Source organism: Bubalus bubalis, chromosome 5 (genome assembly GCF_019923935.1).
Source record: "Bubalus bubalis isolate 160015118507 breed Murrah chromosome 5, NDDB_SH_1, whole genome shotgun sequence".
In the NCBI taxonomy this organism is placed as follows: domain Eukaryota; kingdom Metazoa; phylum Chordata; class Mammalia; order Artiodactyla; family Bovidae; genus Bubalus; species Bubalus bubalis.
In genome coordinates, this window is record NC_059161.1 from 5,852,246 (window position 1) to 5,879,144 (window position 26,899).

The 26,899-nt window shown below is 52.9% G+C and overlaps 1 protein-coding gene and 1 long non-coding RNA gene across 6 annotated transcripts in view; one reads left to right on the plus strand and one right to left on the minus strand.

Moving 5' to 3' along the window:
- The window catches only part of PLXNA2 (plexin A2), a 233,871-nt gene extending 221,508 nt beyond the window's left edge, over positions 1-12,363 (minus strand). For 3 of the 5 annotated variants that reach the window (XM_044942649.2, XM_025285371.3, XM_025285372.3), the window contains exon 1: positions 11,576-12,358. The gene's annotated coding sequence lies outside the window, so the exon portion shown is untranslated. Of the gene's footprint in view, positions 1-11,575 lie in introns of all 5 variants that reach the window. The other 2 variants (XM_025285373.3, XM_044942650.2) reach the window with 2 other exon arrangements.
- Positions 12,364-16,720: 4,357 nt separating this feature from the next.
- LOC123333556 lies at positions 16,721-18,918 on the plus strand. The gene is made up of 2 exons (XR_006550930.1): positions 16,721-17,079; positions 18,671-18,918. It is a non-coding gene; the product is annotated as an uncharacterized LOC123333556 (long non-coding RNA).
- Positions 18,919-26,899: the final 7,981 nt, after the last annotated feature.

Consider the following 26,899-nt stretch of genomic DNA (forward strand, 5'->3'; position numbering starts at 1 on the left):
AACAGCATCCCATTAATGCACTGCTCATGCAAGCCTGTGAAGGAGAGAGGAGCATCAGCATAACCACTTCACAGACATAGGCAGACTTGAGGTGAAATATTTTGGAGAAAGCACTGATTTGGAAGTGGGCCTTGGACGTGATCCTGGAGTTACATCCCTCTCTCTGCTGCTCTGCTGTGGGGAGTGAGTGATACCAGCAAGGACAGACCCCCAACTCTGGAGGTCAGTCTCCCTGCACCAGGCAGGCTCTGGCCACACCCAGCATACACGGTCACCACTCTTCCGGAATGGGGGTGCAGTGTAAGGAGCTTAAGTCAGACTTGCATTCTTGGAGACACCCTGTGAGAAAAGAAGAGGCCTGGCTAGGAGCCCTCCACCCAATGCCCCTTGGCTCCTGTCCAGCCCTGGGGAGGGGCTGAGGACTGGAGATGGCTCACGGGCTAACGCAGGTGTGGCAGGTGAAAAGAATCCAGAAACAGGGCTTTGCAGGCAGAGAGGCTGGAGTGCCAAAGTCCCCTCCCCACCTGACCTGCTCTTATCTGTGGGGAAGAAAACCTATACTTGCCACCTTCCCTTCTAAGACCCTTGCTTCCACGGTCCCAGCAGCTGGCCCGAGATCGCAGGCAGCCCCTACCTGCCTCTGATTGCCCTGTCTTCTCCAGCTCTCTACCCCGGCTCCGCGGGCTCTGAGTCCCAGCCCTGGCAGATCACTGATTAATTCAGGGCTGTTTAATAACCCTTCTATTTCGATGAAACAAGCTGTCTCGTTTTCTTTATTTTTAACACCGACTTTCGTTTCTTTGCTAAGCATCTTACTGTCATTTAAATTTCTCTGTCTCCAACCAAGCTGATAATAGACTGGAGTGAGCAGCTGCTTCCATCCTGTTTATGACAGTGATTAGAAGTTAGAGCTGTGCAGGCAGAGAGCTGACCATGTACGCAGCTCTGCCCCTGCTTGTAGACAGAGGGCTCACTTGGACACGATTAGGACAATTCTGGCTCCAGGAGAGGCCAGGGCTTATCCCAGTCCTCCAGCCTTCCTGGCACCCTGCTCTGAGGGGAGTCATGGGGTGGGGGCGAAGGTGTGAGAACCGGCTCTGTTTACTGTGGAATTTAGGCCAGCAGCTGCTGGTCATTCTCAAGGGCCTGATACCCAACCTCACTTCTCAAAGGAGCCTTTTCCTGCATTGAATTCCCCGAGCAGCAAACATAAAGACCCATGGTGAGAGCGCTGGGGTGTGGGTGAGGACTTTGGTCATCACCTCTTCCACCTTCCTGCTTCACAGGAGACCTGGTCATTACCTTCCAGCCTCTGCTTGAATCCCCCACGTGGATGCAGAGTTCCTTCCCTCCCTGGATCATATGACTGGCTGATTTCTCTCTCCTATGTTCCCACAACACTTATTTTGTATGACCATTATTTGCGTGTGTTCCCATTTTCCTTGCCACACAGGGAGCTCCTCAAGAGCCAGGACAGCGCCTTGCCTCCCTCACATGATACCCGCCACATAGCAGGTATTCGATAAACATTTGTACAAAGTTAATTACGTTGTGCCAACTTCAGCCTCCTTACAAGTAATGCAAAAAAGAAACCAAAAAACCCAAAACCTTTCTTCTGCCTGGGCAGGCTCCTGGGGAGGTGGCCTGTCTGTCCCTACCTGGACAGGTGTTCTCCGCTTCCTGTCCTCAGGCCAGAGGCCACTGCTTCCTCAGAAGACAGGGCCTTGCTTGTCCCTCCAGGCCCAGAGTGACTACACGGCTGGTGGAAGCCTTGGCCCAGGAGGCTGGGGCTTGTGGCCGGAGTCAGTCAGGTGGCCTGGGCCAGGTCCGCTGGATCCCAGCCCTGCCTCCTGTGGCCTTCGGGCCCACCATGGCCGCCTGAGAAAGCTTGCAGGTGTGAGCTGGGCAAACCCGGCCGGCCCCGGCTCCCGCCTCCTGTTCCAGCAGTCTCCCAGCCAGCTCCATTTGCAGACAGCTGCTCGGGTCATTGTCTCAGCCTCTCCAAGCTGTGAATGCCGAGTCTATAGAGACCGCCACGCAAACAGTGCCCACACTGCCTCTGGGGAAGGAGGGGAGAGCTAGGCTTTGCCAGGGCCATTGACTCTGCAAATAGCAAGGCCTGCTGTGGATGGGGGAAAGCTTGTTGGAGTCTTTAATGGGGGGGAGCGGTTTCTCCACACACTGCCCTGTGCCATGGAGAAGCGTGGGGGTGCCCGAGGGCTGGCAGACTGGCAGGGCAGGGGAGAGGTCCGGCCTCAGGGACACCTGCTCAAACCCAAGAAAGAGAGTCAGAGACGTGGCGGGGCTCAGGGTCGAGGCATGAGAGGCTGGAAAGAGAAATTCTCACACAGGCAGGTGGAGACGGTGTGCTGGGCTTGGCTGGGGCAGACGGACCTCCTCACTCTCTCCACAGCTCGACTCACCGGGCTGGGTGACAGTCCACTCCCCCAGGTTGGGCTCAGCTTCTGCATCTATTGTGTGGACCGGGGAAAAGTTGCTATCAAACACTCAGAGACGTTTCTCAAGTGTTCTATGTATAACACCTATTCTCTTGCAGTGCAAACGGTTTTCTTCATAACATTCTGGAAAAGAAACCCCAGGCACCTTGTCACCCTCGCTTTCCACCTCTGGCTCTTGGGCAGTGCTGCGGAAGGCACAGGGCTCCCTCTGCTTGCGTCCGCCCTCCCGTGCTGTTTCCAACGAGGGGCCAGGCTCTGCGCTGAAGAGGGGAGGGCTGGGTCAGGGGGAGCTTCTTGGGCTAGTAGAAGACAGCTTCTCCCCCGACATCCTGCTACGTTCTGCCCAGGGATCAGCTCTGCCCAGGGATCTAGTTCCTGAGCCCCAGGGTCTAGCTTGGGCCCTGGGCCCCAGTGTCTGCAAGTGCTTTTCATGCTGTGTCCATCCCATTCATATCCACGCTTCTAGGAGCTCCCTCTGCAGACAAATGTAAGCTGATTGCAGGCAGGCAGCTAGGAGCCTGAGAACTCTGCCCTCTGTCCTTCATTGGAGGCTGACTCCCAGGAAAATGCCAACGTGTCAGGTCTGTGATAGTATCCTAAATCTCTACTCTTATATGTGAAGACATCAAAGCTCCAAGGGTAGCAAATTCGGAATTCAAACTCCATCCCCACAGCTTAGTCCTAACCCAGAGCCACACATATGACCTGGGTGCCAGGATCACAGTGGGTTTTGTTCTCAGTTTCCAGTCTCCATTGAGTCTTAAGCTCTTCATCTATTTCTACATATAAAAATCTTTAGCACACAGATTTTCTTTAAATAAAATCTTATTTTTATCAGAAAATTCCAAACAAATTTCAGAGAGAGAGAGAGAGGGGAGGGGAAAACAATCTCTAGCTTGGCTGTATTTCTGCTCTTTTAGAATTATTTTGCATGTTGTGACAATTGTTGTTTTTCCAAATCCCTTAACATTATCTTCCCATGCCCATCTCCAGAAACAAAGGCAAGTGAGGGCGCTTGAAGAGTCAGGGAAAGAATTCATCCCCACTATACAGATGAAGAAACAGAGGTGCTGTGTGAGGGGCAGGAGGCCATTCTCCCAGAGTGCCTTGGGGCTCCCTCGTATCTCCCTCTTTGACCTGGGAGCAATTGGAGGATGAGCATTAGTCAACAGGTGAGAAAGCTTTCAGGAAGATGGAAGAGCCACAAGTGTGAAGGCAGGCCCTTTGTTCTCATGCATCAGGACCCTAACCTGACACAAGCCTCTTCCTGACCATCTGTTCCGACCCCTCTTAGCTGCTCTCAGGATCTTGAAGGCGGGTGCCAGGTGTGACTTCCCAGTTTCACAAATGGTTCACATGGTTTTCTCAAAGCCTCTCACAGCTATGTTCTTGGGTCCAGAGCCTGCAGGGCTTCACACGCTGGGGGTCACTCGGAATGGGGCGTTAGACTTGAGTTCTGTTAATTTCCAGATAAACCTCAGGGGGTGTTTGCCTGGCCGAAACCCTATTGGTTATGGGTTTTAATTTCACAGAGAGTCAAGGGACTTGCCAGGAAGGTCTGGGTGGCTGGGGTGAGAGTAGGGGGCCAGTCCTTCCAGAGGCTTGTGAAACCCTGACTGCCTCTTTCCTGGAAAAATCACCAGCCTTCAGCGTGGAGCAGGGGTTCAGACCCTGTAGGGCTGGCTGACCTGGGCTCCCAGGGCTGGGTGCAGCGGTGGAGCCTGGCCCTCCCGCCTGGCTTTGGCCAAGGGCTTCCAATGAGAACCCTGAGTTCAGAAAGCAGCTTCTTCTCCCTCAGGTATCTTTGTAGCTCAGGAAAAAAAAAAAAAAAAAGGGAAGCTGCAGTAGGGGGCGGGGGTGGTCAGGGGAGGTGGGAGGTCAGAGGCCAGCGTAATATTTACCCAGCCCAGCTGAGGCCTTTCGCTTTCATGGAGCAGGAAACCGCTTCAAAGCGGCAACGTCCCCTGGTGTCACTTCTGTCTGCCCGCTGGCCCTCCTGCCTCCACAGGGCAGTCAGGGCTTTCTCACCCAGCCCTTCTTCCCCTCCTGAACCTTCCACCCTTGGCCCCTTCAAGGCAGAAACCCTCTGCCCTGCCTCCTGCCCAGAGAGGTGCCATGACTTGTCCATGGTTGCACAGCGATGCCCACACCTGGGCGCTCCAGCCTTGGACCCCTCGTCTTTCCTCTGAGTCAGTCATCTGTCACTTGGGGACACGGAGCAGGCACTGGGGTTACAATTCCTCACCCGAAGCCTCTACACCACCAGAGCATCAAGTGGAAACTGAGGCCAAGTAAGCTCCTGGAGCCTCAAGTTCAGTGGTTCTTCACACCGGGCGGGGGCGGGGGTGCTTACAAATTCCTTCTCTTCAAAAATACACACACACAGACGTACACACATACACGTATTTCTCAAAAGCATAGACTTTAAAGGTTTCAAAGGCCTCTTACAATCCAAGCACGCCCCCTGGTTCTGTCCACCCCAGGCCCGGGTCTCCTCGCACCCCAAATCTGATCTGAACACATCAAGGTACAAGCAGAACACCACCCTCCATTATGGGATTAGAGAAAGTTTTCAAGTTGAAGTGAGATCCGCCTGCTTGTAACCTCCCTCCCTTAATCCTCCTGCCTTCTCTATGGACAGAACCTTTAAAGGAGAGTCCTTCTCCAGGAGGCAGACAGAAGGCAGGGATGGCTCTTGGAGGGGGCTTTCCTGCTCAGTCAAGGTGAGGGGGAGAAATCCGAATATATTTTCTCTGGGTTCCCTTTAATGGGTTCTTTCAGACAAAAGTGCGTGCGCTAACAGCAGGATTCTGGACACTTCAATGTGAATACAGATGAGTAACAACATTTCCTGATGAAGCACAGTGGAGTCCAAGCTGCCAGCTCCAGGAGACCGGAAAGGGATGCAATTTACATAGAATACACAGTGCAAAGCCCTTGGGAGGGTGCTACATGGAGATCTTGCTCTAGGATGTTGACTAATAGAAAACAACTACAGTGGTGTCAGTTTAAAATCAGTGGAGGGGGATGAGGGGGGAAAAAAAGGCTGGGGTAGCTCTGAGAGGCTGAGCAATGGGAGAGGCTGAGACAGGCCCTCCTGACGGGAACTGTGAGGTTTTCTGGCATCACAGTCTTCCTCCCAGAAAACCTGCGAGCAAAAGGGAAACTTCTGCACCTCCGCTCCCTCTGATCCCCCAGCATACTGCTAACTCCATTCTGCCTTTACTTTCATATTGAAATTCTGGGAGGGGAGGTTCATTTTCCCTCCCCCATAGGATGCTGTAACTGTCTTGAAGGTAGGATCAGTTATATTTTCGTCTTGGTACTGGGTGTTACACAGTCCTGGCACTGCCTAAGTGATCAATTTCTACTTGATTAAACCTAACTGGGTTCCGATTCCAGGTTTCATTGTCTTTCTGTCTTGGTTCAGCACAAGGGCAACGATTCTCACTTGGAGTTTGTTGAGCTGTTCCACTCCTCTTTCTGCTATCCCTCCCTGTTCCTCCATAGGCAAACAAGAAACCAAGGTGGGAAGGCAGGCTTGTAAATGCAAAGATACAAGAAGTTTAACTCCCCAGACAGCGTGGAGAAGAAGTCAAGGTGCCTTAGTCAGGGCCTCCGCCCCCTCTCTCAAAGCTGCAGAGAGAACACATGTTTTTTGCGGGGGGCAGGCAGAGCAGGGGGGATAATCCACTGGCCCTGGGAGCTCTCCCCCACTGCCTTCTCGCAGACAAGCTGAACTCTGCAAGGGCGACTCCACTGCCTTTTATCTCTCATACCGAAAGTAATTTTAGCCAAGGGAAAGCAGGATTAGACTTCCATAACATGATACATTTATCTTGTTTTTCTTTTTTCCTTGCTCTCTCCTCCCTCCACTCCCTCTTTGACCCCAGGTAAACGTGAGCCAAAGGGGGAGCCAAGATTAAATATCAGAGGAAGCTATCAGATCCTAAGAGATGCTCCTTTCCGGCCCGCTGCCATCCCCAAACTTTTAATATCTTCCCCACCCCCATCAGACGGTTACTGTCTGCTCAGATGAGAAAAGCCTCTGGACCCTGTTCTCTCCATATTGTCCTCTGCTGAAATGAAAGGGGGAATTATAATTCAGAGAAAGGCTCCCACAGAGAGTATGAAGACAAAGATGAAATCAGTGATACAACGCTGACATGCGTTCAGTTCCTGAAAGGTCTCTTTTAAAAAGTCTCCTCAGGAGCAGTCTTGCCACCACCTGAGACTGTTTGGAAAATGCACGTTTAGTGGGGCTGGGAGAAAAGGAAAGCCTGTGAAGGCACCTTGGGGTCGGGCCAAAAACTTGCATCGCTGATAAAGAGAGGCTAGAGCCTCTCCGTGGCGGGGCCAGCTGGCGGCCAGGACTGCTTGAGAATGCCTGCCCACCCCCCGGCCCCCAGACGCATCCTGCCAGCCTGGCAGGCCCCTCCTGGAGCGGCTCCCCCACCCTGGCCCCCCTCTTAATGCCGCAGGCGCCCTGTCCTGCTCCCCTGCCACCAGACGGGGCCCCGACGTCCCACCAGCAATGGGACCCTGCCCGTTGTGGCCTCAGAGCAGTGACAGCTGGGAGTTTCTAATATATCTTAACTATATTTTTCCTTCTCCTAAAACAAAACAAACACAGCAAAAACAAATCAGAAAACACACACACAAAAAACCCTCTACAAAAGCCACTGTTTAGGGCCCAGCCTGGTTTTCAAGCGCCCCCTCTAGTGGAGAGAACCTGCAGCTTCGGTTTCCCGGTTCAGCCCCCTTAAGGCCCCCGGAGGACCCGAGGGTTGTTCTGCCCGCATCCTTCCCACCGGCTGTCCCTGAGTTTGCTCTCAGCCCTTCCCGCCCCCCTTCCACCGTCATGCTCTCTGTCTTTATCTCTGTCCTCTGTCACCCCCGCCTGCCTCAGCCTGTCTGTGACTGCTCCTGCGTCTTGACTTGGGTCTCACCACGTGCGCCTGGCGTGCCTGTATCTTGGTCTGCATCTCTGGTCAGTCTGCTGGGTTCCATCCCCACAAAGTTCAGGGCTCTAGGTCTGGGGAGAGGGAAATGCTTTGACCAAGCCTTGGAGCAAATAGCCTGTCTCCGAGGGCCAAGGTGGGGACTCCTCACCCAACTCAGGCGTTCCCCGAGGGGAGGGAACCCCAGCCTCACGACCGCTCCCTAGCAAACCTGGCACCCCCACGGGGCTGATGCGCAGGTTTGAAGCAGTCTGTAGCCTGAGCTCGGAGCTCCAGCCTTGAAGGCCTGCATGAACCCAGCATGCCCCCTCCGTCCACTCTCCCCACCATCCCGCCAGCATCCCCGTGGGGCAGCCTGCTGCCAGGCCAACAGCTGGCAGAGCCTCAGGGAGGGGCCAGCCGGCAGGGGTTGGGAGGAGGATGCTGGTGCCAGCGGAGGGGGGCAGGGTAAAGGGTCAGTAGGGCCCGGGCTGAGCTGGGGGCCGAGGGGAGACAGGGCAGATGGCCTGCGGTGAGGAGAGGGGGGCACAGGGAACACCCCACCCTGTAGGAGACAGGACCAGGCCAGGCCAGGGGCCAACGCGGTGGGAGCAGGAGCCCCTGCGCTGCTGGGACCTTTTCTTTCCTCTCCCCGCCTCCCCTCTTCCTCTCCCTTTACACTTTCCCAGTAGGGACCTGGCTCCCCAACAAAGAACTTTCTGGCCTCTATTTCTGCCCTTGAATCCCAGATAGAAGAGTAGAGGTTCCCTATGCCCCAAAGGCCAGGAAACGGGGCCCTGAAGAAGCTGAGGGCTACGCCCATGGAGAAAGGGGGTGTCCAGCTCTTACCTTCATCCCTCCTGGCCCTTGGGACCAGCTGTTTGACCCCCTCCCCCCATCCCCGGGAAGAACGGCCTTTCTCTGTCTCCACAGGGCTCACCTTTAGAAACAACCAGACAAGAAGGGAACACCCCCCCACCACCCCTCATTTACTCTAATCAGGCATGAAATCTTTGTAACTAAGTGGAAAAAAAAAAAAAAAAAGCTGTTTCCCATAAGGGAATCGGTTCCGTTCATTATTGTTGGAACTGAGCATCTGCAAAGGGGAGAAAGATGCTCTTAGAATGAATTGATAACAGACTGGCCCTGGGCGAGGGCGGCAGTGCTGGGGGGTGGCTGTGTCCACGAGCTCTAAAACTACAGCACCCCAAAGCCTGCTCCTGCCAGTTTCCCTGTTGACCATCCTGACTTATTTGTAGTTCAGACTCCAGTAATACGATGCTCCGGTCTCTATGATCAGAACGGGCCGGGGCGGGGGGGTGGGCTGCGGGCTTGGCTTGGGGCGTCTCTCTTCCCCTCGGCTGTGATGGACACAGATGATACTGCCCCCCCCCCCCCATCCCTGTCTGCGTGTGTGGAGACAGCTGTGTGGCAATGCAGGGAGACAGCTGGGGCGGGGGGTGGGGTGGGGGAAGGATATCGCTTCTGGAGACAGAAATCACCTCCCCCTGCACCAAACCCCAGAGCTTGGAGAGGCAGCCATAGCAGAGGAGGCAGGACAGAGACTAGAAACCCCCCCAACAGTGACAACTCCAGGGCCATAAATATTTCATGGCACCTGAACTGGCGAGTTGAGGCTGCTGCCAGCTGCCGCCGTGTATATTTAACTGTGTCACTGGCCTCCCCTCCTGCTCGTGTGTTTCCTTGTAATGTGCCCATGAAATAAAGATGAACAGAATTGCCAGAAGGATCTGGAAGTGGGAAAGGAGCCTGGTAGAGAAGTAGCTGTTCTTCAAGGGGTGTCTCTGGAACCTCATGTTAAGCTCAGACTCCACTACAACAGCTGGAGAACTTTTGCATCCGACATGCCTGCGGCTCTGATGGTCTAGAGGCTGGAGGGGGCGAATGTTCCCTGGTGCTCTGGGGACAGGGGTGGGTGTTCAGAGCAGCTCTGAGAGCAGGGCCACCAACCTTGTAATTGCACCGTTTCTTTGGGGGTGATGGGACACCACCATTTACTCTTCATTTAGCCTAGGGCTGAAAGGCCAACCAGTCCCCCCGTCCGGCACCAGGCTATGAGTGACCCTGGTCCTTACATCCTGTCAAAGAGAAGGGCCAGGTGGAATCCCCTTGCCAGACTCGCAGTCCTGGGCAGAGGGGCCCTTCCCACTCTCCATCACTTCCCACCTTGACACTCCTTAGCCGCGTCTCCATTGCACAGCGCTCTACATGTCATTTCCATTTAGCTGCTCTGCAAGCCAATCTGCCCCATCCTAATACGATTTGTTGAGGACAGCGAGGGAGCAGAGAGGGCAGCCCGCCCTGCCCTGCCGTTATCAGCAGTGCCCGAAGATGGCTGGCTGGAGGGCTGAGCGGAACCTCTCTTTTAGGTGACGCTGACAGCCGGCGAGGACACATTCTGGGATGAGGAAGGGTGGGTAGAAACAGAGATGCCAGGTGGAAGAAGGGGAAAAGCAAAACCTTACCAGGGCATCTTGCCAGATGGCTCTTAGTTTACCCACCTTGCCTCTGGACCCCCTCCCCCCAGGCCAAGGAGGGGACAGCCTAGGTAATTACTTCAAAAGGTACTAGATGGGGGTGAAGGGAAAGTTAATGGATTCTTCTCTTCTTGCCAGGAGGTCACAGGAGAGGCAGCTGCTAGCAACTCCTGGAGCATTCTGGGGTGACTGCACAAAAGTTGTGCATCTCAAATAGGAATAGCTGAATTCTTCCAGCCAGAGCTATCTCTTCCCTGGGCTCTGTCGCTCTGGGGAAGGCCCTAGAACCCAAAGCCTGTCCAGAGGGAAGAGTGAAGTTTCAAGGTCTGGGAAAGAAGCCCAGCAAGACAGAGCCTGCTCTTGTTGGGGTGGGGGTGGAGGCTGAGCTGAAGCTGACTCCCAGCTTCCAGAAGGTCCAGCCCTGCCCAGCCCAGTACTCATCTTCATCTGCCGCTCATAACCTTGTCCACTGTGCTCAGGGATAGTAGGAAGGGGATTGAGTGGGTTCCAAGATCCCAGTGGGTTCCCTCCAAGCTGCTGGGTCCCCAAGCCACCACCTCGAGCTGGTCCTGTCTGGTGTCCCGTGTCTACCTGCTGCTAGGATATGCCACGGTTGCCCTAGGATCTTAGATTCTTACAGGAGACCAGTGATATTTCCACTACCCACTTCATAGGGCTCTCATTTCTAGAAACAGCTGACTCCCTCCAACTCCGTCCCTACAGGATGAGTCTGAGTAGGTAGCTCTTTCCTAGAGCAAGGGTCGTGCCAAACAGGTGGACATTCGTCAGGGGCCTGGGATGGCAGTTTCGGGATGGCTCTCTCTCTGACCATCCAGACCATGATTAACGTATGTATAGAGACTACCTGTGGGATGGAGAAACAGGGCTAGAATTTTCTAAGATCCCTACATCACTTGTGGGGTGGGGCAGGAAGAAGCCTAAGGAAAGAAATATTCTAAAGTGGCTTATAAGGCGCCTCTCAGACCCGAAGTAAGCTCATCCTTCAGCCCCCGACCCTCTCCTGCAGCTCAGAGCTGGGGGTGGCAGTGATGGGCGCTTCACCGCCAGGGCGCACAGAGCACTTGTCCCATTCGTGCCTTGGACTCCTTCCCTGAGCCTCGGGAAGCTGCGCCTAGGATTCCCGAGTTCCCTGCTCCAAAAAACCGCCAGTGGCCTCCAGGGTCTCTGGGCTCCAGAGGGAACGCCGCCCTCCCCTCCGCCACCCGTTGAGCGGCGGCCACCATGGACCCGGCTTTCCTGCGGGTGCGGTGTCCGGGTAGGCCCGCTTGGGGCTGCAGCTCTCGGGACAGCCCCGCCACCCCTGTGCTGCCCGGAGCCGCAGCTAGCCGGCAGGTGCGCCGTGGAGGCGCGCGGAGGAGCGCCGCCTGCCAGCAGCCGGGCGGGGAAGCGAGGCGCCGGCGGGGAAGCCGGGGCGTGAGGCGGCCGCACCGAGTGAAGCCCGCACACGCGCGCGCGCCCGGGCGCCGCGCTCCGGCCCGCGAAAGTGGCCGGCCCGGCGCGGGGTCTCGCCGGCTGCAGCCGAGCCCCGGCGCTCGGGGCTGGGACCCCGCGGAGGCGGGGTACCGGGGAAGCCGCCGCGAGGCGAGCGCGCTTCCGGAGGATCGGGCAGCGGGCAGGCGCCGCGGACTCCGAGCGCCCGGCCTTGGGCACCGCTTACCCAGCTCGGAGATGTCGGTCTGTCCTTCCGTCCCCGGTCCGACCGCTTCGGCCGCCGGCTACCGAGGCCGGCGCGCTGCCTGCTTCTCCGGCTGCTCACGGCTCGCGATCACGCGGACGACCGCATCCACATGGAGTCCAAATTCATTAAAATCCACGTCAAGCCACCAGCCACTTATCTGTATTCCTGAAGTGGCCCCTCGGTCTCCGGCCCGCGAGCCCCTCCGTCATCCGCCGCCCGGTGGCAGCCCCGCCGGGCGCGGTGGCCGGCTCGCGGGGAGAACCGGGAGGCGCCGAGGGGGTGTGGGGGGCGGGGGGCGGCGGCGGTGGTGGCGGCTGGCGGTGGTCTCTCCTTGGGAAGCGGCAGAGCCCCGGCTGTCTTCAGATTTTTTCCAGCGCGACTTTCCGGGCTCCTCTGACATCAGCAATCGCAGCGCTTCCTTCCCTTCTCGCTCCCCGGGTTCGTTCACAGTCCCATTTCCTCCGGGAACCTGGCTCTCCGGATCTATTTCGAGGTTGGCTCCGCTTGCTCCGGCGGCCCCCGGGCTCCCCACGGCTCCCGAGCTCGCGCGGGGTCTCGGTCTGGATCGCGGGGTCTCGGTCTGGATCGCGGGGTCCCTGTCTGAATCGCGGGGTCCCTGTGTCTGGATCGCCTGCCCTCTCGGCTGAAAAATTCCCAGCAACTGCGTTCGGCCGCGCTCCCGCTCCAGTCTGGCGCGGACGGCGCTGCGCCCGGCGGCTCGGCTCCCGCGGCGGCGGCGGCGGCGGCAGGGCCCTGAGCGCCGGCCCCCCTATATTACCAGGCGGCTCATTATCATAGAGGCCGCGCGCCTTAACCCCCTCCCTGCCGGCCGCGCCCGCCCGGACGGGGGCCGCGCCCGCCGCTGGCACCGCCCTCTGCAGCCAGCCCCCTGCCCCTTCCCCGCCCACCCCCCCCCCCACCCCTGCCACCCCCACCCCCGGACCTCCTCCTCCGCCAGCTGTCAACAAAGGACAACCAGCTTGGGCCGGGGGAGGCCGCCCCGCTGTCTTCTCGGCGCCCAACTCCAGCCTGGACCCGCCAGCCACCTTAAGTGGCCAAAGCGGGATTGCGGGGGGTTGGGCACGCCAATCGTGCTGGGGCCTGGGAATTCGGGTGGGGGCCTCGCCGAGCCCCGCGGGGCGTGCGGAGCTCAGGACTGAAGCGGAGTGGGTGGGTGAGGTCAGTCGGGACGTGGGCACCCCTCCCCCCACGCCCCCGCCAGCATCACCTGTCACCGCGCGCATACTGCACAGTTCCTCTTCGTCTTTAATTGGAGGGGTGCGTTGCGGGGGGTGGGGGGGACCGGCCTTTGGCTGATGAGGTTAAGAAGGGGGCTCTCGGAATTTGTGCAAGCAAATTCCGTCTGCTCGTGAATCTCAGAAAGCCAACAAGCTGTCAAATGAGGTTTGAAGTTGTTGTTGTTGTTGTTTTTAATTACCATTTTTATTATGTGAAGACGAGCCTTGCTCTGAATTGCAAGTTTCCGACTCTGGTTAGAGACCCTAGGCATCTGGCAAATGTAGGGAGGCTGAGACAAGCGGGGAGCTTTCTATGTCCAGACCCAGGAAGCCTTCCTGGCAGGGGAATCAGAGAGGTAGCGGTACAAGAACTTGTTTTAATAAACTAAGGTGAGAGGCGCCTGGATTCCGGATGGCAGGGCCTCAGTGCCTTAACTTGCTTGCTTCCACGTCCTGTAGAATCTCGGTTCCCCCGCAGCCTCTGCACGCGGCTTTGCGAAACAGGCCTGCGAGCTGGACTCCAGCGACTTCGCTGGATCTGCCTAGTCCCTGTTGGCGATCAGAGCACACGCGAGTTTACTCAATACGTCCAAGTATTCTGATAAGCTCCGTCTACTGCCCTCTCGTGGCCACAGCCCTCAGTAGTATAAAGAAAAGAGAAGGGGGGGAAAAATCACAAGAAACCCTAAAACAAATCGCACGTAATTCTCAGGGCAGCAGGGGCCTTAAAGAATAAAAAAAAAAAAAAAAAAAAAGGAGAAATAAATGTAGACTCACCTGTTATGCTGTGCAATCACCCCTTGAATTAAGTAAGGTATTGTGGGGGAAATGTAAGATTTACTTCATCCACAAAAATTAGCTCATTTCTCAAAAGTTCTTTCCTCACTGTTAATTAGCTGAAATTTGTCTTCTTGTGACTTAAACTGGTTATTCTTTGTAGTGTCCTGTGCAGCCACAAAGAATTTGTCTAAGCTGTCTTTCCTGATCCATACCTGCTCTCTTCTTTAAACTTCTTTAGTATTTATTGTTGGCAGTCCTCCAGGCAATTATCATGTTACTCTATACTGTTATTTATTTCTCTTTATAACTTGATCTTGCCTCTCCATCCAGACAGCCTTGCCTACCGTCTTAACTTTGGTTAGACTGAATATAAACCACAATTTATTAAGGAATATGATTTGAAGAAGTTGCTAGAAGATTTTGGAAAATTTCTTTATTTGATACATGGAGCATGGGTCTGGTCAGCTCAACCCAGGATAGGCAGTGGTAGGCTTGGAAATACCTAACTGATAAAGCTTGAAGCTGAAAATTAGGACCTTCTGGTTCTCAAATCAAGTGCTGCATGGCTCTGGAAGAGGTTCCATCTCTCTCTTTTTTTGTTGTTGTTGTTGTTCAGTCGCTCAGTCATGTCCGACTCTTTTCAACCCCATGGACCGCAGCATGCCAGGCTTCCCTGTCCTTCATCATCTTCCAGAGCTTGCTCAAACTCATGTCCATTAAGTTGGTGACGCCATCTGACCATCTCATCCTCTGTTGTCCCCTTCTCCTGCCTTCAATATTTCCAAGTATCAGGGTCTTTTCTAATGAATTGGCTCTTTGCATCAGGTGACCAAAGTATTGGAGCTTCAGTTTCAGTATCAGTCCTTCCAATGAATATTCAGGGTTGATTTCCTGTAGGATGGACTGGCTTGATCTCCTTATGCCTCAACTTAATTATGTCTTGGGACGATTTTGATTTTGGTAGCAATTTAAATAACTTTCTAATCCTACCTCCTGTGGTCCAGAAATCAACCCTAGAAGGAAGAGTAAGGGAGGTAAAATGAAACACTCACTGCCTCCTTCACCCCAGTCTCCCCTCTCCCTTTCAAATAAATAGTGAAGAGAGGGAGGGAGAGAGGGAAGCCAGGCAGGAAAGCCTGTCGCACACGACCCGACGCCACCCCGTCTGCACGTCGCCATGGAGCACAGCCTGAGGTCTGAGTCCTGTGACGTGATGGGGGTGCCTGTGGCCAGCACAACAATGGCAAGGACACTACTCGGTCTACTGGGAGGCACCTGTTAAGCACCCTCAACTTCTCTGGGCCTTGGTTTGTCCATCTGTAAAATGGGAATTCCTACTTTCAATCTTCAGAGAGTTGTGGGAGCTAAAATAGAAATATATAGAAATGTTAGCAGATTTTAATAGTGTCATTAAAATGGAAAGATTTGTTCATATTTTTAGTCCTGATAGGCTAAAACAAATATAGGTCTTATTAGTTAAGCACATTATTACAACAATATATCTTGGGAATAAAAAAAGAACACCTCGGATTCATGCTGTATATTTAGATATAACACTCTCTGAGGCAATGGCAATATATATGAGCCTTTGATCTTCAAAGGTGCTCCAATAATCATATCCTTTTGATCACTGGGTATCCATTCATTCATTCATTCCACAAACATTATTTATTAAGAGTGACTTTATTAGATTTCTTAAATGGAATGGTATATAGTACATGATTATTTCTTCCACACATATTTTTTAAGGGAAATTATGCTGATAATCTTGCTCATAGGTTTCATGCCCTCAGACCCATCTACGTCTTTCTCGGACCTGAGTTTCTTGGCATCTTTGTGAGCTTTGATGTCCTCTTTCTCATCCTGTTCAGCTGATATCAAACTCATGGCCCCTGGGGACTCATCAAGCCTCTGCCAGCCCCTTGCAAGTTCCTCCTCGTGTCCATCAGGAGTGATGGTCACAGCCCAGCACAGCTCTGGGCAAGTGGTGGGTGTTTAGTAAATGTCTATCAGATGAATAGAGGAATGGGTGGGCAGATGTTTGCTGTAAGCCCAATCCTCATCTTTGGAAGACTGTAGCTCAACAGGGTTTTCCTCGCCCCAGCCACCCACCTCTACAGGCCACGGTGCTCCTGGATCCTCAGTCCTGCAAAATCACTGGTGCCTACTGCATTGCCATTCCAGGCCCCAGGCTCTTCTTTGCTGGTCCCCAGATGGGTGACTTGGGCTGGGGAGGAGGATCATAGGAGCAGGAGAGAACAGGACAAAGGCACACTCCGGAATGGAGCCGAACTTCGCCCGGGAGAAAGAAGCATTGCTCCTGCAGAGGCAGGTCTGGCTGAGCAGGCCTCCGCAGGCCTCCGCAGGCCTTTGCAAGCAAGCCTGAGACTTTGGGGGAGAATAGGCCCAAGTGGGCAACAAGCCCATGCTCAGGGGAAGTCCTCTCTGTCACAGTAGCAGCTCCAGCCCCACAAATAGATGCCAGTCCGGTAGCCCCTCGGATGGCGGGAGGTATTTTTGGTGCTGGAAGGCGGCCATACTTTGGCAGGCTTTCAGCATCCAGTCTGCTCTCTTTCGGAGGTTGGGAGGGTGGCAAGCAGTCAGTGTTGAGCATGGGAACGCTGCCTGCGAGTGTGCCCGTGCATACATTTAGGGGGCTTTGAGTGGCACGGGGCCTGGGCTGGGGGGCTGCATGCTTGGAGCTGTGGGCAGGAAGCCAGTGTCAGCGGTGACCATTGGGTGGAGCACGGTCTCTTAGCGGGCTTGCCTCTAGCTCCCAGAGCTGAGACCGCGGGTGCCCTGGCTCCAAGCTCCCCTGGCTCCAAGACGCCTGCCCCCTTTCGTTTGCCCCACGCGTCCTGAACCTCCCCCACTTCACGGCAGGGACACGTTCCCCGGTGGGTGGGCCCTTCCGTCTCCCACCCCCCACCTCACTTTTGCCAGTGGATGCTGAGGCGGGCGCAGTGCAGAAGCAGCCGCCCCTCCGCCCCCCACATGGACTGGGACCAAGGGCCTGGTCTGATGGGCCAGACTGGAGTGTGTGGGCCAGGCCACGGGAATGAAGAGCGGCGGGCCACTGGCTGGGCGCTGGGGACAGCGGTCCAGGATGTGGCCACTGGGCACCTGCTCCAGGATTCTCAGCACCATTCATAAAGATGTCAGCCGCCTCTCTCCTCCCCTTTTGGCCCTTCACAAAACCCACGTTCCTGTGTACCTTAAACAGTAGCCAGCCTGTTAAGGCTCCAAATCAAGCAAGGCGGGATTTCACTCCTTTCTCACTCAACCTCCCACAAGTGGAGCTGGTGTGCCTGTGTCCTCAGCTTCTCTCCCTAACCCTCCCTCTCTCTCTCCATCCATCAAGAATGCTGCTCTGGGAGGAGAATATTCTCAGAGGCTCAGCCAACTGCAGCCCTAAACCTATGTGAAGGGCCTCTGGATCCATCTAAAGACTCCTGTGTGTCCTGGGTGAGAAGATTGCAGGGGGCGAGGGGGGAGCATGGACCGCCGGGCTTCAGATGTGGGAGGTGAAGATGGGGCGAAGGGCTCAGCTGCGGCATGTGGCTTTTGCTGCTGTTCTGTGCAGGGTACTGAAGACCTGAGACAGGGTCCTCTTTGCTATTTTTTTTCCCTAAGAGATCCCCCCAAAAGGAGACATACTACCGGTTTGGCCATGTAATCCCTGGCTAAGCCTCTCTGTGCCTCTGTTTCCTCATCTATAAAGTGGAAATGATATCCTTGGCCTGCATGCTCTGCTTCACAAGAATCAGACACGATGCTCGCTGTGAGTTGGAGAGCACAACACATTTGTCTAACAGGGATGCAGTCTTAAAGTTCTAAAGGTCCTTTTGAGAGCCAAGCCTTCTCAGTTGCTGAATCTACAGTCCATCCTCTTGTTCAGTGTTTGAGAGAATGAGTTGGTTGCCTTAGAGATACCCCTCTGCTTTTGGGGTGGCTACATCGTCTCCCCATCCCGTTGGCGTCCCTCCTTCTCTCCCACGCATCCAAGGGAAAGTGCTGCAGACCGAGATTCTGCCCAGTTCCCTTCCTGTGTGGAAGCACAGGGCACTTCCCAGCTGCAGTCGGCCCTCACTGCAGGCCGGTCCCCATCCACCTGCTTCTTCTAGACAGGCGGGGGAGGACTGGAGATGCTGAGATGCCTCGGAGGACACTCCCAAGTGTACAGGAATCAGAAAGGCGTGGACCCTCACTGCCTGAGAGACAGTATGAAGATGCTCTTTTGAGGTCCTTCTCTGCTTAGCCGCCCTCACCAGCCACAAACTCCACGTTAACCTCCCAGCCTGATTCAGAGGACAGTCACTCTCCGAACTCCAGCCGGAGCTGGGCGGCCTGGCTTTCTGAGGACGCAGTGTCTTGTGGGCAGACACAGGCAGGGCCTTCCCAGTGGGAGTAAGGCAGCGAGGACAGAGCCAATGCAGTCTACTCCTCTGAGATCAGAACCTGTAGGGGAGCACCTCCTTATTCCAGGTTTCTTCATTTAGACAAAGGGATACCTGCCCTTCAGTTGCTCATGATTTTCGTCATAAGGTGGTCCATGCTAACATGCATTGGGTGCCCACCTTGCTTCCATCACTGCAGTTGGCAGTGTGCCCACCTGACTCCACGTCCTCACAAGTCTGGTCTTCATAGGTGTTACCACCCCACTTTCTAGATGCAGAAACGGATGACCAGAAAGCCAAGGAACTGACCCGAGATCGTCCAGGTAGTCCGAATTTGAACTTGGGTTTCTCTGACATCCCTTTTCTCTAGTTTTGTTCTCTTCTGAGGAGGAAAAAGGGATGAAAGTATGGGAGTCTGCTCTTCACGTGGCAGGACACGGGAGGCTCCAGGCCTCAATCCCCATTCTCAGCACTGAGCTGGCCAGTGAGCCAGAGGCTCCTTGGGAGTCCTCATCACAAGTCCAGCAGAACATCGCCGAGCTCCGCTTCTGCTGAAGGTCAGCAGTCATTTTCTCCTACACAGGAGAGCGTGTCGCCGTTGTTACGGTGATTATTATAAACAATCATACTGATGGGCTCAACTCTCCTCTCTTTCGCAGGGTGAATGCATTTAACCATGAGACTTGGTCCAGAGGAAAGAAGTTGCCCACACGTGCAGGTCCCCACTAGCTTCTGTCAACCTCTGCCCCGCACAACACCACAGGATAATGGGGTGATGGGCTGGAGCCCCAGCCTTAGAGACAGCATACCAGCCGGTCACTGTGGGATTCACAGGGAGCAGGGCCAGCCAAGCACCAGAGTCTGCATTCTCCTTGATTGCATCTGGGCTCTGCAAACCCCAACAGAATTGAACTTACATCTCCTCCCAATTAGGGGAGAAAGGAAGACAAGAATGATAGCAGAAGAATTTCTTCCTGCCTCTGACTGCAGGCTCTTCAGGGACAGAACATTAAGCTCTTTCTCTGTCTGCCCCCAGCCTTCTCTCTCCTGTCTGATACCTGGAGGACCTAATGCGGTGCCAGGCCCTCCCTGGGACTGGAGCCTGTGTGTGATTCGAGTGATGAACAGGGGCTGGTTGGAAAAGCTAGACCCCGCCCGGGGGCTTGTCTCGGGTCTGCTGATCTGCTGGGAGGCAGTGCCGAGCAGGGGCTGGCGAGGAGGGGCCTGGGATGCCTCTAGCGGCTGATCCTGGGCCCTTGGACGGGGTGGGGGTAGGGGGATGGGGCCTTGCCCAGAGGAGGCTGGTGGAGAGTAAAGTCCACTGCCCTCACTGCCTAAATAACTCAGATGTCCTGGCATCCAGATGCCTACCCCAGGGCCTGCTTCAATGCTGTAAATTTAGGGCAGGATGTGAACTACTAGTGTCTAAAAGGAAAAAGTCAGAAATGGCGCAAGTCTTGGCAGGCAGGAATCAACAGGGTCATCACCAATCATGAAACAATTAATAGCCACCAGGAAAGAAAGCACTTTAACATTATTTGCAGTATTCTGAGTTTTGAATTCCTAGAAAGTAAGGTCCACACATTCCCCTCATAGTCAGTTTAATAATTCCGTTTTTATCCCTTTTCTGAAATAAATTCTTGCCGGTTACCCTAGTATTCTTGCCTGGAGAACCCCATGGATAGAGGAGACTGGTGGGCTATGGTCCACGGGGTCACAGAGAGTCGGACACAGCCGAAGCAACTTCGCACATACGAGGTGGAAAGCAAAGATTAAGAGCAAGAGCGATTCTGGTTCTGTCATCTTCTAACTTTCCTCGTCTTTCTTTCTGGGGTCACAACACTGATTTTTGTTTATTTGTTTTTGTGTATGTGTTTTTCTTCCCCTTTCTGAAATGGCTTCTATGCACTCAGAATCAGTATCCAAATGGCAAGGCTACTATTTCCATCAATAAACGGAGGTTGGACCCCCTCCCCTCTGGGTGTTGGGCGACCTGAGTGCTGACCTCGCTGCCACGCTTGCCTGGCCTTGCACGAGACCCTTCCCTCCTTTTGGCCCTGGTTTCCGCATCCGTAAGAAGGAGGAATTAGACTCCTTATGCCCCTCTCTGCTGTCCTCACTCCAACTCTCTCCTTGGAGAATGGAAGAAGGGCCTTGGACACTAGACAGCTTTCTGGCCACGACTAAGAGAGCCCAGTGCCCAGGACACCACCCGGGATGTGCAGTGCAGTAATGGAGCTGCAAAGGAGGAATTTGCCTTTGAATTGCCTGCAGTTGGATATTTCTGTCTCTGCCTGCCTTTGATAAACTCTCTTGTCCAGGGCTCTGCTGTTATGACGCTTTCTGAGTCGTGGGTGGCTCCAGCCCCTTCGACCCATCCAGCTGATAATATTTCCTGATGTTTCCGAGGCGAGTAGGGGATTATCAGGTAGGGTGGATCTGCTTCACTTCCTCCCCTCATCCTCCGACCCCTCCCACCTGGCTCTCCCGACCCCTCTCCTCTTTGTGGAATTTCTGTCTTATGCTGTCCCACAAGGTCCTGCTGTGCTGTGCTTAGTCGCTCAGGCGTGTCCGACTCTTTGCGACCCCATGGACTGCAGCCTGCCAGGCCCCTCTGTCCATGGGGATTCTCCAGGCATGAATACTAGAGTGGGTTGCCATGCCCTCTTCCAGGGGATCTTCCCGACCCATGGATCAAACCCAGGTCTCCCGCCTTGCAGGCAGATTCTTTACCATCTGAGCCACAAACCCCAGCTCTGCCTGCCCACCTGGCCTCCCAAAGCCCTTCTGTGGTCTCTCGGGGACGTTGCCCCCCCTGGTGGAATGCTGGGGAACTTTTCTGGCGTGGGGAAAGCTGGGCAGCCTGGCAGCGGTATCTCTCTGCTATGCAGTTTTTCCGTGTGGCTAATAATTATTACCCTGTGTTAATCATGACAATGGAAGAATTGTGGGCCTTTATTTCGAAATGATTGGCTCCAGTCAATGACTACTTATGACAGCGAAGGGGAAACATCAGCTCCGGGGAGCCCCCATGTAAATGGGGAGTTGAATGAAAGATCAGAAATAATGGAACATGTATTTAGTTCCATTTTCCTCCCTAAAAGGGCCCTGTCAGAGTAATTTCCCCTTCTGTGCACCATACCTCGCCATTATTTACAATATCCTCTTGGGAGAATAAAGCTACACCAGCCCCCGCCCCCTCTCTACCCTCCCCCCCTCCCCCCCCCCATCAATTGTGTCTCTTTCTGGAGTTTGGCAAACACAGCGACTTCTTCCTGCTGTGCTCTCAGTGGAGCTGAAGTGAATGTGGCTCTGGTTATTTTTTTTCCCCTTAATCATTCTTTCTCTCTCTCTCTTTTTTTTTTTTTTTTGCTGGAGAGCATTTTCATGAAGCACAATCACAGAGGAACAGAATGTCCTGATGTTTGGGTGAGCAGCATGAATTGCTTTGCTTTTTCCTCCCCTTGAATAAAAATAACACCCCATGATCATAATATCAGAAGACGTATAGGTCATCTTTCAAGGTTCTTCATTACCTTGCCCACTCTCTATGCTCAGTCTTATTTCTGAAAACCTCTGTCCACCCATCTAGACTACTGGTCCTCTCTGGGTTTCCTGAAATTGTTAAGCCTGTTTTCTCTCCATACTTCTGCCCATGTTCTGGAACACATTGTTCCTTTCCTCACTTCCCAGAACCTGAACAAGCTTTAGGATCTCAAGACCTTTTTTTTTTTTTTTTAATAGTCCTACCTGCCTCTTGAGAAACCTATATGCAGGTCAGGAAGCAACAGTTAGAACTGGACATGGAACAACAGACTGGTTCCAAATAGGAAAAGGAGTACATCAAGGCTGTATATTGTCACCCTGCTTATTTAACTTCTATGCAGAATACATCATGAGAAACGCTGGACTGGAAGAAACACAAGCTGGAATCAAGATTGCCGGGAGAAATATCAATAACCTCAGATATGCAGATGACATCACCCTTATGGCAGAAAGTGAAGAGGAACTAAAAAGCCTCTTGATGAAAGTGAAAGTGGAGAGTGAAAAAGTTGGCTTAAAGCTCAACATTCAGAAAATGAAGATCATGGCATCTGGTCCCATCACTTCATTGGAAATAGATGGGGAAGCAGTGGAAAGAGTGTCAGACTTTATTTTGGGGGGCTCCAAAATCACTGCAGATGGTGATTGCAGCCATGAAATTGAAAGACACTTCCTCCTTGGAAGGAAAGTTATGACCAACCTAGACAGCATATTCAAAAGCAGAGATATTACTTTGCCAACAAAGGTCCATCTAGTCACGGCTATGGTTTTTCCCGTGGTCATGTATGGATATGAGAGTTGGACTGTGAAGAAAGCCGAGCGCCGAAGAATTGATGCTTTTGAACTGTGGTGTTGGAGAAGATTCTTGCGAGTCCCTTGGACTGCAAGGAGATCCAACCAGTCCATCTTAAAGGAGACCAGTCCTGGGTGTTCTTTGGAAGGACTGATGCTGAGGGTGAAACTCCAATACTTTGGCCACCTCATGTGAAGAGTTGACTCATTGGAAAAGACCCTGATGCTGGGAGGGATTGGGGGCAGGGGGAGAAGGGGACAACAGAGGATGAGATGGCTGGATGGCATTACCGACTCGATGGACGTGAGTCTGAGTGAACTCCAGGAGTTGGTGATGGACAGGGAGGCCTGGCATGCTGTGATTCATGTGGTTGCAGAGTCGAACACGACTGAGGGACTGAACTGAACCGAACCAGTTTATTAATACCAACCCACCTCCCTCCACCCTCATGCACAGGTGCTCAGTAGAGTAACCCCATGGACTGCAGCCCTCCAGGCTCCTCTGTCCTTAGACTTTTCCAGGCAAGGATACTGGAGTGGGTTGCCATTTCCAGGACCTGTGTTTTTAAAGATATTCTTTCCAAGGTCTGCTCAGGGCACTTGATGCTCATAAAGGGTTAATAATTTGTAAACTTGTTTCTATCCATAGTGAGCTTGGCCTAGAGAATTCACTAGATACATGTTTGCTGAGTTAGTTTCACCATTTCCCAGAAGATAAAGGTAAAGACGTTCAGCAAGCTTAAGCCGTTTGTAGATCACCCATCCAGTTATGTGGCAGAGAAGATACTGGAACCTGGATGTTTTCACTCTGAGTCCAGGGTCTTTTCCTTTTGCTATGCAACATTTCTGCTACAATCTCCTCTGACCTCTCTTTTTACTCACTAGTGTGCTTAGCTTCAGCATTGCATTTTTTTTTTCATCAGGTTGCGAAGTCCTTTTGGGCAGAGGCCAGGCCTTATGTTTCTCTTGTACCTTACCTTGGAAGTGAAAAATTTTAATCAATCTGCTGTTACCACTTCACCCTGGCTTTCCTCCAGTCTGTCAAAACTGGCTAAATACACATCTTGGAGCCAAACTTTAGAAGGTCTTGGTTCTGACACTGGGGTCTTCTGCAGACCTGGATCTGCACACACCCGTGAACTGTGTTCCTCCGCCCAGCCCCGCTCCACCGATCTGGGTCTCCCTTTCCTACATGGAATGTGACGGCACAGGGCTCTCAGGAGGCTGAACGTCTCCTCATTTGAGACATCCGAGATGCTTTCTAATTCACTGTTACTGGTACAGAAAAGACCCTTTGACATAAGAACGTGATAAATTGCTTTGTAGTTTCTGAAGCCACCTCATCCCAGGACCTGTGACTCACCTGTGTGCTTCTGACGAGCTTCAAAGTCAAATTAATGCTCACTTCTCTTAATGCAATAATATATAAAAGTTACAATTAATAATTAACATAATAGTGTGTGTAGCAAGCATTGGCAAAGTTTTCAAGTGCATTAGGAGCAGGTGGACACATGATAGAAAGCTGGCTGGGTCCAAGTACAGTTGCTCAGAGCACAGACTTCAGAGTGGACTTGGTTCCTGGCTGTGCCACCGACTCCTTTTGGTCTCAGCAGTTACTTAACCTCTTGCTGATGTCAATCCCCTCAACAGGAAAATAGGAAAAGAATGTGGACATCACAGAGTTGTTAGGAGAATTAAATGAGTCTTGTAAACCGCAGTGTCTGGCTCGAGAAAACCTGCTACTTACAGGGCAGCTCCTCCGTGTCAGCCCCTGTCTGTCACTAACTGGCACTGTGGCCCTGGGGAAGTCAGGCAGCCTGGTTCTCCTCCTCCGTAAAGTGGGACGCATTGGGTCCTGATATGTTTCAGTCTTCGGAACAACACAGAAAGATAGCAAGGAAGTCAAGCAACATCACTGTTTTCCAACGAGGCCACTGAGGCTTAGGAGATCGAACGCTTCATTCAAGGGATGCAGCTGATAAATGGAGAAGCCAAGATCAAGGCAAGATTTCTGAGGCCAGCTCCATGCACTGTTCATGGAGATGTGTGGGCTCCCCCGCAAGTCTCTGGAAGGTGCCCTGTCCCTTGAAGCTTGTGCCATCTTTACTTTCAATCACGATTCCTCAGAAGTGGACTCTGGTGTCAGCCTCTAAGAACTTTGGCATTGCCTCTAAGCCATCTGTCCCAAGTAACTCAGGCTGGGAGGTCACAGTGACCTTGAGACTGAGCCCACTGTCTTTCTTCTCCTCTTCTCCTCCTCCTCCCACTGCCTGGGGGAGATTCTGCCTCTGAAGGCATCAGTGGTGATGTGGATTGGATTATCTTAATTGTTTGGGATTGAATGTGCTCCTGAGTCAGGAGTCGCACTTGCCAGCTCTGGGTACTAGGGTCTGGTTTCCGTCCCCAAGAGCAAGCACAAGGTATGCAGCTGATATTTACTCGAGGGGCAGGAAGAGTGAGCATGTGTGAGAGAAATTCATAGCACAATGAAGTCTAACGGGATCTTCCCGACCCTGGGATGGAACCCTCGTCTCTTGTGCCTCCTGCGTTGGCAGGTGGATTCTTTACCACTGTGCCACCTGGGCAGCCTATTGGTTTCCTAAAGGACCACACACTGGATGGTTTAAACCCACAGATTATCCTCTCATGGTGGCTGGAGTCCAGAAATTGGAAGTCATGGTGTCAGCAGGGCCATGGGTCCCTCTGAAAGCTCTAGTGAAGACGCTTCCTTGCCTCTTCCAGCTTCTGGCTGTTGTCCAGAGCCCTTGGAATTCCTTAGTTTGTAGTCAGATCTCTCCACTTTCTGCCCCTGTCTTCACATGGTCATCTTTCCTGTCCATGTGTGTGTTCCTATGGCCTTCTGATAAGGATATCAATCATTGGATTTGGGCCCACCCTAGTGTTGGAGAAGACTCTTGAGAGTCCCTTGGACTGCAAGGAGATCCAACCAGTCCATTCTGAAGGAGATCGGTCCTGGGTGTTCTTTGGAAGGACTGATGCTAAAGCTGAAACTCCAGTACTTTGGCCACCTCATGCGAAGAGTTGACTCATTGGAAAAGACTCTGATGCTGGGAGAGATTGGGGGCAGGAGGAGAAGGGGACGACAGAGGATGAGATGGCTGGATGGCATCACTGACTTGCTGGACCTGAGTTTGAGTGAACTCTGGGAGTTGGTGATGGACAGGGAGGCCTGGTGTGCTGCAATTCATGGGGTTGCATAAAGTCAGACATGACTGAGCGACTGAAGTGAGCTGAACTGAATCCAGAATTGATGCTTTTGAAATGTGGTGTTGGAGAAGACTCTTGAGAGTCCCTTGGACTGCTTGGAGATCCCACCAGTCCATCCTAAAGGAGATCAGTCCTGAATATTCATTGGAAGGACTGATGCTGAAGCGGAAGCTCCAATACTTTGGCCACCTGATGTGAAGAATTGACTCATTGGAAAAGACCCTGATGCTGGGAAAGATTGAAGGTGGGAAGAGAAGGGGATGACAAAGGATGGGATGGTTGGATGGCATCACCAACATGATGTATGTGAGTTTGAGTAAACTTCGGGAGTTGGTGATGGACAGGGAAGCCTGGTGTGCTGCAGTCCATGGGGTTGCAAAGAGTCGGACACAACTGAGCGACAGAACTGAACTGAACTGAACTGAACTGAACTAATCCAGTATGACTTCCTCTTAACTTGAATACATCTGCAAAGACTCTATATTTAAATAAGGTCACATACAGAGGTACTAGGGTTAGAAATTGAACATATACTTTTAGTAGACACAAACTTGAACATATATTTGGGGGGGATACCCTCTATAAAAATTATTGCCTGCATCAACTCAATAAGTGGTCATTCTTTATCTCTTTGTATCCATCCAATGATTAAGCATTTACTATCTTATAACCTTTAGGAGACCTAGAATATATTACTAAAACTCTTGGTACTTGTTATAGTTTTTACAGCACTTTTAGCCTGGAAGATTCTTAAATTCTAGCTTACAATTTTCTTTTGAACTTTAATCTAGTGAAAGCAGTGATTTTTCTGAAAGCCTTGGGCAGAAGGCTGTTCTCTACCACTGACCTCTGTTCCAAAGGAGCCACAGGGAACAGCTGGGAGGCTCCCATCCCACAGCACAGTTTTGTGTGCGTCCCAGTGAGAGAGACCCAGAATTATCCCAGTGAACTTCTCAAGATTAGCGTCCCTATAGAATGAGCACTCTTCCTTCAAAGCCCCTTCCCTGGCACACACCCAAGTTCACCAGCATGCTTGCCCCCCTCCTCCCCCCACCGGTTTCCTTCATCCCTCATAACCTCAGCCTTGTGATCTGCATAGAGTTTCTTTTTTTTTTTTTTTTTTTGCCTTTCTTCACAATGTGGAAGATGGGGAGGCCAGAGTGAGTCCTGGAGAGTACAATGAGATTGTGTGTGTGTGTGTGCGTGTGTGCGTGTACATATATGCTGCCTGTGATTGAAAAGGATCTGTTGGGTTTAATTGATGCATTCGATTACTGTGATGACTTCCTCCCCGGAGTTTTCCAAAATAGCCAGATGTACCCAAG